The sequence below is a fragment of the Crotalus tigris genome, unplaced genomic scaffold, assembly GCF_016545835.1.
Source record: "Crotalus tigris isolate CLP2741 ecotype Arizona unplaced genomic scaffold, ASM1654583v1 scf7180000024388.1695876, whole genome shotgun sequence".
NCBI classification, from domain to species: domain Eukaryota; kingdom Metazoa; phylum Chordata; class Lepidosauria; order Squamata; family Viperidae; genus Crotalus; species Crotalus tigris.
In genome coordinates, this window is record NW_024100558.1 from 322,897 (window position 1) to 336,086 (window position 13,190).

At 41.1% G+C, this 13,190-nt stretch overlaps 1 protein-coding gene across 2 annotated transcripts in view; it reads right to left on the reverse strand.

Annotated features, from left to right (window-relative positions):
* Nucleotides 1-13,190, reverse strand: part of SDC3 (syndecan 3) — a 183,347-nt gene that overhangs the window by 78,279 nt on the left and 91,878 nt on the right. The window lies entirely within an intron of this gene.

Below are 13,190 nucleotides of genomic sequence, written 5' to 3' on the forward strand. Positions count from 1 at the left end.
CGGATCCATCTGGTGGTGATTCTGTCTACCCCACATTTTTCTATCTTATCAAGTAGTAGGTTGTGATCTACTTTATCAAATGCCTTACTGAAGTCCAAGTAAATTATGTCCACAGCATTCCTCTGATCCACTAATTTTGTCACTTGGTCAAAGAATGCAATAAGATTTGTCTGGCATGATCTATTTTTGACAAACCCATGTTGGCTTTTAGTAATGACTTTGTTTGCCTCTAGGTTGATTCGTTGTTTGATTATCTTTTCCAGGATCTTCCCAGGTATTGAGGTCAGGCTAATAGGTCTGTAATTTCCTGGATCCATTTTTTCCCCTTTTTTGAGGATGGGAACTACATCAGCTCTTTTCCAGTCCTCTGGTAGTTCCCCTGTGTTCCAGGATCTTTGAAAAATATAGTTCAGTGGTTCTGATATCACATCTGCCAGTTCCTTGAGAACCTTGGGGTGTAATCCATCTGGTCCTGGCGATTTGAACTCATCTAGGCTGGACAGGTGCTCACTTACCATTTTCTTGCCTATCTTAACTTGTGTTTCTATTTTGTCTTTTATGGCACTATTTTTGATAGGTTGGTCTGTTTTTTCCCTTTGTGTAAAGACAGATGCAAAAAACGAGTTAAATAGTTCTGCTTTCTCCCTGTTGCTTGTCACTTTCTTGCCACTTCCACTCACTAATGGACCAATCATTTTCTTCACTTTTTTCTTGTTTTTTACATGTTGAAAGAAGCTTTTTTTGTTATTTTTGACTTTGGTTGCAAGCCTTAGTTCATTTTGAGCCTTGGCTTTCTTCACTTCATCAATGGTGGCATCACCCACTTTCTTAAGCCAAAGACAACATTGGTTCTCATGAGATGTCAATCAGAACTATCCTGCCTCATGGCTGTTGGGTCAATGCTATTAATGTCATGGAAGCAACTCGCTTGTTTCAAGCATTCTGCCAGGAAGAAATGGAACAAACAGATCCAAAGCCATGATCTAAAATTCTAAACCTGCAATTTACTCAGGAATGGTTCATTCGGCCAGCCATCTCCATGTGCCACTCAAGGTCTGAGGCCAAAATTACAAGAGTTTGAATTAGTGGTCTTCCCTTCAGTGTTCAAAACTCCCTTCAAACTCTGCAATTCTGATATAGTCTTCCGTTTCTGAGTATGCAAACCCTTTCCCTTAACCTTCCTTCATAGCTATAAATAGAGAGGTAAACAAGCGTTTGCTATCCTGCCATGCAATTATGGGGAAAAGCTTAGCAACAGCCAAGAATATGCAGTTTAAGAAAATAAGAGCAGAGATTCTCATAATCCAACTTCTGTTCCTTACAGATGGTCAACCAGAATTGTTTGGGGTGTATTTAAGCAAAGTAGAATGTAGATACTTTTAGAGGGGCCAACTTGTTATTGAAGGGAAGGACAGAATGTAGAATTAGCACCATGCCAAAAAGGGGGGAGGAGGAATCCACCCCCTTCCAGCATTTTGTCGTACTCAACCTAATAAAAAAGAATTTACCACTGAAAAGTTTTTCAAAGGAAAAGCAAATGTGGGAACATTTTCATTAAAATAATATTATGTTCTTGCATTGAGCAGGTGACAAGTGAAGATGTTTTGAGTGAAGGCTCCTTCATGGGCAATCCTTTCCTTGCAATTGACAGAAGCCTCCCTGGTTTCCACCCTGCTATTTGATCCATACAATTATGTTGATTTTCCCACCCCATTGCCCATTGTCCCAGAGAATTATTGGTATTGATTTTGGCCATACCATGCATGCTTTTTTATCCAAACTAAAAATATTCAAATTCTTTTAAACTATGCTAACCAGGAAGATAACCCTTTTCCTTTTTGTGGGGGGGAAGGGAGGGAGGGAGGGGAAAGGGGGATGGGGAAGGGGAGATCAGAACAGACTTGGGTCATAGTTTCTATCCAGCAAATCTCTGGGCAATTCCATGCCAAGCAAAGTCCCAGTGGCCCAGAACAAAGGCCTCTTCACCTCCACTGCCTAACACTCTCAAACATTTCTCCCAGAGTACATAATATTAAGATAAAGCCAAGAAAAGAAGGCCAAACCACCCTGAGAAAGAGCCACATCACATTTGAGACAAACTGGAGCATCAATGAGGAAACTGTCCCTGTTGTGGGGCAAGAATCACAGGACAGCAGTTACATGGGAAAGGAAAGGAACATTGGCAATGCCTTCTTGATTTATTTGCATGGAAACATTGGCCATATTGTAGTCAGTTGGGAAGTGATGCAAGCAAAGAACACTAAGCCATCTATGACTCCTTTTCTTCTCTCCCAGTATCCATCCATCCATCCTTTTCTTTCTCTTTCTTTTTCTTTCTTTCTTTCTTTCTTTCTTTCTTTCTTTCTTTCTTTCTTTTTCTTTTTCTTTCTTTAACATTGGCTGTATTGTAGTCAGTTGGGAAGTGATGCAAGCAAAAAACACTAAGCCATCTATGACTCCTTTTCTTCTCTCTCTCTCTCTCTCTCTCTCTCTCTCTCTCTCTCTCTCTCTCTCTCACGTTCCTTCTTTTCCTTTCATGTTAAGACACCAGAAAAGGCTTCTGGCACTACTCCAGATGTAACTTTTCAGACTATTTGCCTCACTGAGAACAAGCTCAGAAATATAAGCAACTCTTTGGCTGGACAAATTTTTCACATATATTGGGAAGCAGATGCATTTCAGAACTGAGAGTGCCATTCACTTCAAAAACATGTGTGAGAATAATGCCTCATTTCAAAATGGATCCATTGAGAGAAAACCACAACTCCTTCTGGGGTAATCAGCATGAAGAGGAAACATGGAGAGAAGAGAATTGCAAAGATTTAACTTGGGATCCCTCACTGATAAACCATGCTTCTTCCTGCCTTGTGGCATCCTAACTCCCAAGAGGGGGAAATGAATGAGCCAGAGAAAACCTCAATATTTGCATTTGTAGAAAAGCATAGAAACAAGCTCCAAGTGAGGAAAACGTCTCAAAAACAGTTTAATGAGCTGAAATAGTCTCAAGGATTACAGGAATGGCACAGCTGGCTATTCAGAAAACTGAATATCACGTCACAACACCAGCTTTTGACATAAAATGCAATGAAACACAAAAAATATGAACACTTTGGACATTTTCCAAAATAGTGCTATTAGACCTTTCTCCTCTGCTTGGACCTACTGGGAGTTGTGATACTCCATAATATTCTACTACAGATCACCATGAGTTGTGGTTTCCTTGTAATCAATATCTTCAATAATAAGCAAGTATCTATTGATAATTACAGAAGCACCATTGGCTGTTCTCCCAGACCACTTCTGTCAAAACCAGAAGTAATAGATGAGCTAATGCAATTGCACTACTGCCTACTTGCAATTTTTATTATTATGATTTGTCTTACAGTGAGCCAGATGTTTAGGCTGGATTTGGCATTTTATCCATTATAGAGTCCTTCCCAAGGAAGTGGAATAGGCAAGTGTTGTTGTTTGACAGCGTTAAAGGTATTGTCTAGATTGGAAGCTGTCCCATGTGAAGGTGCCTTTTGCAATTGACCAAGTGGGATTTTGTCAGTGTTGATGGTGTTCAGAAAGTCCTCCAGATGTTTTGGGATTGTGCCCAAAGCATCTGTCATGACTGATAGCATATTGGCTTTCTTTTGACACTATCAAATTTCTATTATTATGATTTGTAGCATAGTCAACCAAATGTTCAGGCTGGATTTGGCATTTTTGTCAACCTCTTGAGTCCTTCCCAAAGACCTGGGAGAGACATGTAGATGTTCGAGGGTGTTACAGATATCATAGCAGAATGTAACTTGTTCCAAGTAAAGCTGCGTTTTGAAATTGATGGAGAATTTGTCAATGCCGATGGTGTTCAAGTGGTGCTCCAATTGTTTTTGGGTTGCCCCCAAGGAACCTATGACTATTGGTACTACCTTTGCTTTCTTTTGCCACAGCCATTCTATTTCTATTTGCAGGTCTTTGTATTTTGTTATCTTCTCCAGTTCTTTCTCTTGTGTTCTGCTGTCTCCAGGTACTATTATTTTTATTATTGTCGCATAGTCAGCCAGATATTCAAACTGGATTTGGCATTTTTGTCCATCTATCAAGTCCTTCCCAAGGACCTGGGATGAGCAGATGTGGATGTTAAAGGTATCACTGCAGGATGTAAGCTGTTCTGAGTAAAGCTGCCTTTTGCAATTGACTGAATGTGAATTTGTCAATGCCAATGGTATTCAAGCAATGGTCCATTATTATTATTACTATTACTATCACTAGATACAAAGCAAAAATAATATACAACAATCTTACATGAATTATCAGTATAGCTATTCATGTGTCCTTTCTTTTCCAAATGCATTCACATGGAATATTTTGAAAAGGATGAAAAGCTGTAGCTGGATTTATTGTTGTACAGAGGCATCCGTGGGGCAGAATCAAGAAGGCAGCAGCACCCATTCTTTTCTTACATGTGACATGCCTCTGATCCATATAAAAAAGCTATCCTCTTGACTTTTTTGCCCGCCCCCCAACAATCTTTTGGGGTACAGTCCCATGTGTAACTCTGGGTCAAGCTCAAAATCCTTATGATTGTCACATTATAAATAATGCTTCCCTGCTTCGTAGCCCATCTAGTTTGCTTTCTGTGCATCAAAACTAATCATCCCCTCCATATAGTAATGCTCAAGCCACAGTTGCTGATGAGGAAGCCGAAGGAAATTATGATGAGTGTTGATCTTCCTTATGGATTCTGGTCCACAAAGCGGGGAGGAAGCATCCAGTGCAATGTTAAATGAAGCTGACAACTGCAATCCAATTAAGGTGGTGCCACAGCTTAATTATATTGTTGTAACTAAAGACTTTAGTATTACTGGCTCAGTAACAAACCACGTTGGTACAAAGCCCAGGATATAAAGAGCTAACATAGCCAAGCCAATGGGTTTGAATCTAAACAGTGGGATCTTGGCATACTGATTCTTTGAACGGCAGATCTGTGTGTGATGCCCCAAAAGTTCTGAAACCCTTGGCTTTAGAAAGGCCATTTGGGATTTCCAGTTCTGGTACGCAGCGATGTTGGTCATATCTGGGGACTTATCTCCAGCCTGGCCGGGTTTTCTGCATCGGTAGACCCCCCAGTGGGTCAAAAGCTGCCCTGGAGGGGCAACCACCAAGAAGGAGGCTTGCTGGTGGCTGCGGGAGAGCGGCAGCTTCTCCCACGGCTCCAGCTATTTCCTTTGGGCCGACGGAGCAACGATCATCCTGCAAGATGGCTGATCATCCTGCTGCACCAGCCAAAGTCACAATTACAGCTAAGTGATATTAGACCCACCACGGAGGATCCGGGTGAGACCCCTTTAGCCCCTCTCTTTCCCTTACTTGGGTTTTTTTTTTGCCTGAAAAACTTGGGTTGGAATTATTTCCCCGTTTGGAAAGGGCGGCTTCTGTATGTGTGGGAAGAGAGGCGTTGAGAATAAAAACTTCTTAAAGACTATACTTTATTTTTACTCATTTTGGGATACAGAAAAAAAATGCCTTTTTGAATTTTATTAAGAGCTAACATTGGAAAAATATTTCTTTCTCCATTCTTTCCTTTAAAAGAGAGAAAAAAGGAAAAACAATGGTGTCTGAAAAAGTTTCTTTTTTATTTATTGAGGACATCTAGTGGTGAAAAGCTAATATTGCAACTATTTTTTGGATAGAAACCTGACCTTCAAATTATTCCTGGAAGAGATAAGCTGGTGCAGTTGTGGGAACTGAGGGGGTGGACAATGTTTAATTACAGCCTTCATATAGTAGTAGTAGTAGTAGTAGTAGTAGTAGTAGTAGTAGTAGTAGTAGTAGTAGTAGTAGTAGTCGTAATAATAGTATCAAACAAGGAAAAATAGTGAAAACTGAAGGAATCAGAATGCCCCACGAAAGTAACATTAAGAGTCTGGATGAGGAAGATTACTACAAATACTTGGGTATCCTTCAAGCTGACAACATCAAGCACACTGAAGTCAAGAAAAAGATTAGAGGTGAATACATCAAGAGAGTAAAGAAGATCTTAAAGTCCAAACTCAATGGAGGAAATACCATAAAGGCAATCAACACCTGGGCAATCCCAGTCATTAGGTACATAGTTGGAATAGTGGACTGGACTCAAGCAGAACTAAAAGCAATGGATAGGAAGACCAGAAAAATAATGACAATGAATCTTGCCCTTCATCCACGCAGTGACATTGACAGACTTTATCTACCAAGGCAAATAGGTGGGCGTGGAATGCTACAAGTACATCAGATAGTTGAAGAAGAAAAAAATGGCTTTGGGAGAATATCTGAAGAACAATGATGAAGATGCACTGAAATTAATATATCAGGAAGGCTTACTGACTACTGGAGAGACCAAACTGGCCTACAAGAAAGACCAAATGAAGAACAGAATAGAGGCATGGGAAAACAAAGCACTACATGGCCAATACATTAAAAAAATAGCTGGGAAAGCAGATAATAACAAGACCTGGCAATGGCTAAGAGCAGGAAAATTGAAGAAAGAGACCGAGGGACTAATTCTGGCTGCACAAGACCAAGCCTTAAGGACAAATGCATATAAAGTCAAAATTGAGAAGACAGCAACAGACAGTAAGTGCCGCCTATGCAAAGAAGCTGAAGAAACAGTGGACCACTTGGTAAGCTGTTGCAAGAAGATTGCACAGACTGACTACAAGCAGCGGCATGACAAAGTAGCAACAATGGTGCATTGGAAGATCTGCAAAAATATCATTTGCCTGTAAGCAAAAACTGGTGGGATCATAAAATAGAGAAAGTCATAAAAAATGATAAAATTAAACTGCTCTGGGACTTCAGAATTCAAACAGACAAGCACCTGCAACATAACACCCCAGACTTAACAACTGTCGATAAAAAGACAAAAAAGTCTGGATAATGGACATGGCAGTGCCTGGAGACAGCAGAATAGAAGAAAGAACTGGAGAAGATAACAAAATACAAAGACCTACAAATAGAAATAGAAAGACTGTGGCAAAAGCAAGCAAGGGTAGTACCAATAGTAATAGGCTCCTTGGGTGCAATCCCAAAACAACTGGAGCACCACTTGAACACCATTGGCGTTGACAAATTCGCTATTAGTCAATTGCAAAAGGCGGCCTTACTAGGAACTGCTTCCATCCTGCGACGATATCTGTAATACCATCAAACATCCACATCTGCCTATCCCAGGTCCTTGGTAAAGACTTGATAGGTAGAAAAAATGCCAAATCCAGTCTGAACATCTGGCTGACTGTGCGATGATCCATAATAATAATGAAAAGACTTTCTTTGATTACTTTTAAAATGGAGAAACTCCACTCTCATTTAAATTGCAAGCTTATACTGGAAAAGATTTATGAGGTTTCTGAAGAAATATGCTATAAGGAAAAGGATTACTGCAGAATGAAGAGTTGATGCTATCCCAAACTTTCAAACTGATCTTCAGATTACATCTGTTTATGCTATAAACCAAAATATACCAGAAGAGGAATTAAAGGAAATTAAAGAGGAATTTGTTACAATGAAAGAGATCACCACAGAACTAAGAATCAGAGATTCTTCTTCAAATTTTAAAAGTGATTTTCAGATTACGCTGGACTACTCTACAAACCAAAATACACAATCAATAAAATAAAATGCCATGTGTTATGGGAATGGTGCCAGGGCATCCACTAAAGGAGGAGAGATAAAAAAGTAGATGGTAACCACAACTGTACAACAGAAGCCCCGCTTCTTTTTTATGTTAGTCACAATGCATTTCATATTGCATGTGATGAGAGTTGCACACCCCCTCCCCAGCCCAACTAAGAAATAATCTAGGAACACCCCAACTAAACTGGGTCAACAGCAGCCTGAGGCTAAAACAGCAAACACTTGACACACACAATGAGGAACCAGCTAGCAGCAATCAGGACACAACAATAAAAGTAATTAACACCTTTTAGGCAAGAAAAAGGAACTAACAATAGTCACAAACCAGCAAATCAAGAAAGACAAATTTTAACTCACCAATTAGAAATGGTAAGTTTGTTACCAATCAGAAATGACAAGTTTGGAAACCACAAAAGGATATAAAAACCCCTGTTTAAAGATCACTCTGTCTAGCTAGCCGGGGACTCAAGCTGAATTGTCACTCAACGCTGATCCTCGAAATAAAACCTCTTTCTGGTAGCTGGCTTCACAATCTATTTCTTCTGCACTGCGCTGTCAAGGAGAATCCCGGCTGGAAGAACCGAACGGGGGAGTTCCTCCCAACAATCTGGCGACCTACGAAGGGACTTCCAGCTCACCCAGCCACCGGACCGGGCCCAGAAGAGTCATCACCCAGCCGGCAGCGGACACTTTGATCCGTGGGGAAGCCTCCTCGGACCCTGCCTGGTCGGCATCGGGTAGCAAAGGGGGTTTTTGAGTCTTACGCTCGAACAGCTACCAGGAAAGAGGGTAAGTGCCACCAAATTTAAATCTATTAGGTTAAAGGGTATGGGGGAACGAAAGGAAGAATGCATGAGTGTGTATGTGAGGCATCCTCCTCTTAGAATCAGCTGGAGCTCGCTCCCTCCGTGTGCCCTCTAGCCGCACCCCGACCTGCTGCTAGCTCTAGTAGAGCCGTGACCGGTGGAATTCGGGAAAGCAAGGGGGGGGCACCGGAGCGTGAGACCTTCTGGTGAGAGAGGAGGACCGAGCGGGCAGAGAAAGAGAGAGAAAACTCTATTCTGGGCAAGCCAGGACCCCTTCTGCCAGTAAATATTAAAGCAGTAGCCCCGAGCAGAGGTGGCCGCTCACCTCCGAGAATCTGTATTGGGAAAGAAGTCTCGCAAGGAGACTTTGACTGTGTATTGGGAAAGAAGTCTCGCAAGGAGACTTCGACTGTGTATTGGGAAAGAAGTCTCGCAAGGAGACTTCGACTGTGTATTGGGAAAGAAGTCTCGCAAGGAGACTTCGACTGTGTATTGGGAAAGAAGTCTCGCAAGGAGACTTCGACTGTGTATTGGGAAAGAAGTCTCGCAAGGAGACTTCGACTGTGTATTGGGAAAGAAGTCTCGCAAGGAGACTTCGACTGTATTAGGAGAAAGAAGTCTCGCAAGGAGACTTCGACTGTATTAGGAGAAAGAAGTCTCGCAAGGAGACTTCGACTGTTAGTGCCCTTTAACATTGAAAGGAAAACCCCGTTATAAAAGAATGGGGAGTTCCAATTCAAGGGCTGAAGTGGGTTTAAAACCCCGTTATAAAAGGTTGGGGAGTTCCAATTCAAGGGCCGAAGTGGGTTTCCCAGTTGAGAGCTTGCTTGAAGCCTGGGACAGGAATCAGCTTCCTGTCTAGGCTGGAATGAAGAAGAAGCGATTAGGGGAATTATGTAGGAAATGGGCTTTGCTTAAAGATGACTGCGGGAGACAAATTTGGCCTGAAGGTGACACCCTAGAAATCAGAATACTAAAAGAACTTAGGTCAAGGATAGAGCCAACCCAACTACCGTACTGGTATTGCTGGGTCGAACTCTCCAGACAGAGGAACCCGACCCAAGTCAACTTGGACCCCCAGCCTCCCTTAGATAACCCTGAACCGACCTTCATGGCCCCCTTGTTGAACAGGCCCATACCTGGGCGACCGAGGGGCCAGACAGGACACATTTTAACCCACACCCCTTTCTCCCCGTCCGATTTGGTTGTTTGGAAAAAGGATACTGCCACCTTTCGTGCGGATCCTCAAACCGTTATAGAGACCATAAAGTCTATTGTAGACACTCACAATTGGATTTTGCTGCTTCTGGTCTTTCCTAGCCGCAGAAAGGATCTGTTTGATTGGCAGAACCTGGACAGCATGGGGGTTGGCTAGAGCACAGAACCTTTTGTTAGGGAAAAGGGAGAGACTGTGTGAAAATGAAATGGAATGAGTGAATTAAAGAATTGGATTTGGGCAACTAGCTGGTAAGGCCCTGTAAGCAATGCAAAGTTAGGAAAGAAGTCTCACAAGGAGACTTCGACTGTGTAGTGTATGAAAGAAAGATAGACTTTGCTTAGGGCCTTGCTGGGAAACCAATTTGGCTAAATAAAGGTACTTAAAAGGGAAAATAAAAAATAGTGATTCTCTCTCTCTCTCTTCTCTATGCAACCACATGGTATGTTTAAAATGTGTGCCTTCCCTAACTTGAGTTATCTGAAATTTATGGTGGGAATGACTAGGATGTGTAAAACTAAGTCTTCTGTTCTCTTGTCTTTGTGTATATATGTTTGTCAAAGTCTGCGTGAGAGGTAAATGTGACTGTTAACTGTTTCAAATCCAAAGAAAAAAGAATTTTAAATTCTGCTAGAAATTATGCTTAAAAATAAGCCACAAAAAGGAAATACCTCACTCTGTTTGTCTGGCCAACAAACAGAGTGAAGAAAAAGAATTGTGTTTGTTTGTTTGTTTGTTTTCCTTTTTCTCTCTGTGTACGCTCAAGAACAGCCTTAAGTTACCAGGAGGGATTGTTTTAAGTTTATCTGTTGGAAAAGTTTCACTTGCATTTACTGTATGTGTTTTATCTATCCTTTTCCTGAAAAATGTGTGTCTATCTACAAGAGCCTTTTGAAGCTCAAGTCTGCTTGTGTGGGGAAATAATTTTCCTAAGTTACTTTTCATATCCTAAAACTTACTGGTGAAACTACTATGAAACTTTTCTGAAACAAATAAGCATTTTCTAATCTCTAAAATAATGTGGTCTATTTTAGAATAAATGTTCTCCTACCCTTGGCAAGTTGCACATCTTAAAATATTAGGCTTTTAAAATTATTTGGAGTTTTCAGCATTTTCAAACTGTCTGCAAGCTACCCCCCTTCCAATTCTTTTCCTGCCCTTTGTTCTCCATATCTTTTGTCTTCCTCTCCTGGGAGAGTCCATCCAGAAAGGGGGGAGACCTTGTTCTTGTATCTTTCAGCCCTGAAACCCTCTCCCAAGCCTTTGGAAGCAGAACACACAGACCCAGATGCTGCCTCCGTCCATTTGAGCCATGGAATTGAGTTTTGAATCCAGCCATCCACTAAAAAGCCACCATGCAATCTGAGTGGGGAACATCTTCCCCAAGTCCTACCATTTACCCAGATGCCTGTGAGAGCTGCAGAAGGAAGGTGGTGCCATGTGAAGCCTCAGAAGAGAAAATTAAGACTGTGGGGGGAGGGCGGAAACTCATTGTAAACTTTTCTTTCTTGCCCCATTTGTATTGTAACAAGCCAGTTGAATGTATTAGTGGAGAGATGGCATTTAGGAATAGGTGGCAGAACAAGTATTGAACACCTTGGACTTCTATGGTGGGAGGGAAAATTTATCCAGAATGTTTGTATTGACTATTTTGTAAAAGTAGCTGCATATACATGCACACACAGAGAGACACCATTCAGAATCACACTTGAGTCTATCCCCTCCACCTACCTTTAGTGAAGTTCCCCAGGCTGATTTTTGCTCTATTGCACCAAAGCTTTGTGGGGCCAACTTCCAACAGATTCCAGGGGGGAGGGAACTAGGCCCCCTCAGGTGATTTGCAATTCATATGCCATGACTAAGGAAGCAATAGGAAAAATCCCAAACTTATGCCCTGAATATTTTGCACTGTTGAGCTCAGATTGGGATTCCTAGAACTCATTATGTGCAATTTAAAGAAAATTTAATAGCCTGGCAGTTGGGCATTACAAACCTGGATGCACTGAATTAAGAGCTAAGGCAGGAAACAACCCTTGAAACTGGGCAGCCAGTGGTCATGTACTAAGGAGAACCATGGCTGTGAAGAATTTTGGGGGGTATGCAAACCTGACTGGAAGCTAAAGGTGACATCCAACATTTAAGAGAACTAGCACAAAACATTGGGCACAACCAGTCATCCTGGAACCTTTCCTGGCTCTTTTCATGGTTACCAGACTTCCATTGGTTGAAAATTCTCATTGTTAGTATAATCACAGTCGCAATAGGTGGAGCCCTCCTTTGTTGCCTATGCCAATTAGCACCTTTAGGGTTAAAATGCCTAAAGGTCTGCACAACTCCCATCAGAAGCAAGGGACAGAGCAAGAAAACATCTCTCATGATGTGCCAAATTGATCACCACTACCGTATATATGAACCAGTTGGGCTAATTACTGATACATCAGTAATAGCCCAAAATGGGGGAATTGATGAGAGTTGGACACCCCCTCCCCAGCCCAACTAAGAAATAATCTAGGAACACCCCAACTAAACTGGGTCAACAGCAGCCTGAGGCTAAAACAGCAAACACTTGACACACACAATGAGGAACCAGCTAGCAGCAATCAGGACACAACAATAAAAGTAATTAACACCTTTTAGGCAAGAAAAAGGAACTAATAATAGTCACAAACCAGCAAATCAAGAAAGACAAATTTTAACTCACCAATTAGAAATGGTAAGTTTGTTACCAATCAGAAATGACAAGTTTGGAAACCACAAAAGGGTATAAAAACCCCTGTTTAAAGATCACTCTGTCTAGCTAGCCGGGGACGCAAGCTGAATTGTCACTCAACGCTGATCCTCGAAATAAAACCTCTTTCTGGTAGCTGGCTTCACAATCTATTTCTTCTGCACTGCGCTGTCAAGGAGAATCCCGGCTGGAAGAACCGAACGGGGGAGTTCCTCCCAACACATGTAAAAAAGGAGGCTTAGATCATCAGGTTGTGGCCAGTATTTTGACTTCTTTATTGATATTCTTTAAAACGTGTGAAAAATAATAAATAAATAACTACCCAAGAAGAAAGAAGAAAACAATGAAAGGCATAATGGCTGTATAACAAAATATCAATAAATAACAAGGAATTTACAAGTGTCATAACATGTAGAATTCACTACTTCATTATTCCATTGATCAAATAATCAATTGAATATATACTACAAAACCCTAGACTGTCATTTTACTGTATATTGAAATCACCACAATTTATTGTTATCTAAAATAAATACACATGATCTTATGAAAAGAAAAAAGAAAGGCTTTTTATCATACACTTCTCCAAGAATGTTCTGGGAGACCAATTATTTAAAAAACTGGGAGGTTTTTTGGGGGGGAGGGGATGTTTTTCCAGAATCTTAAGAGCTGCAAAGTACCACTGAATGTCAAATATGTTTCTTCCTTGTTCATTAGTTCATAAAGTCCTTCATTAAAAAAAACCCTTCCTGTCTTCTTATGTTTTATTTGTATAAAT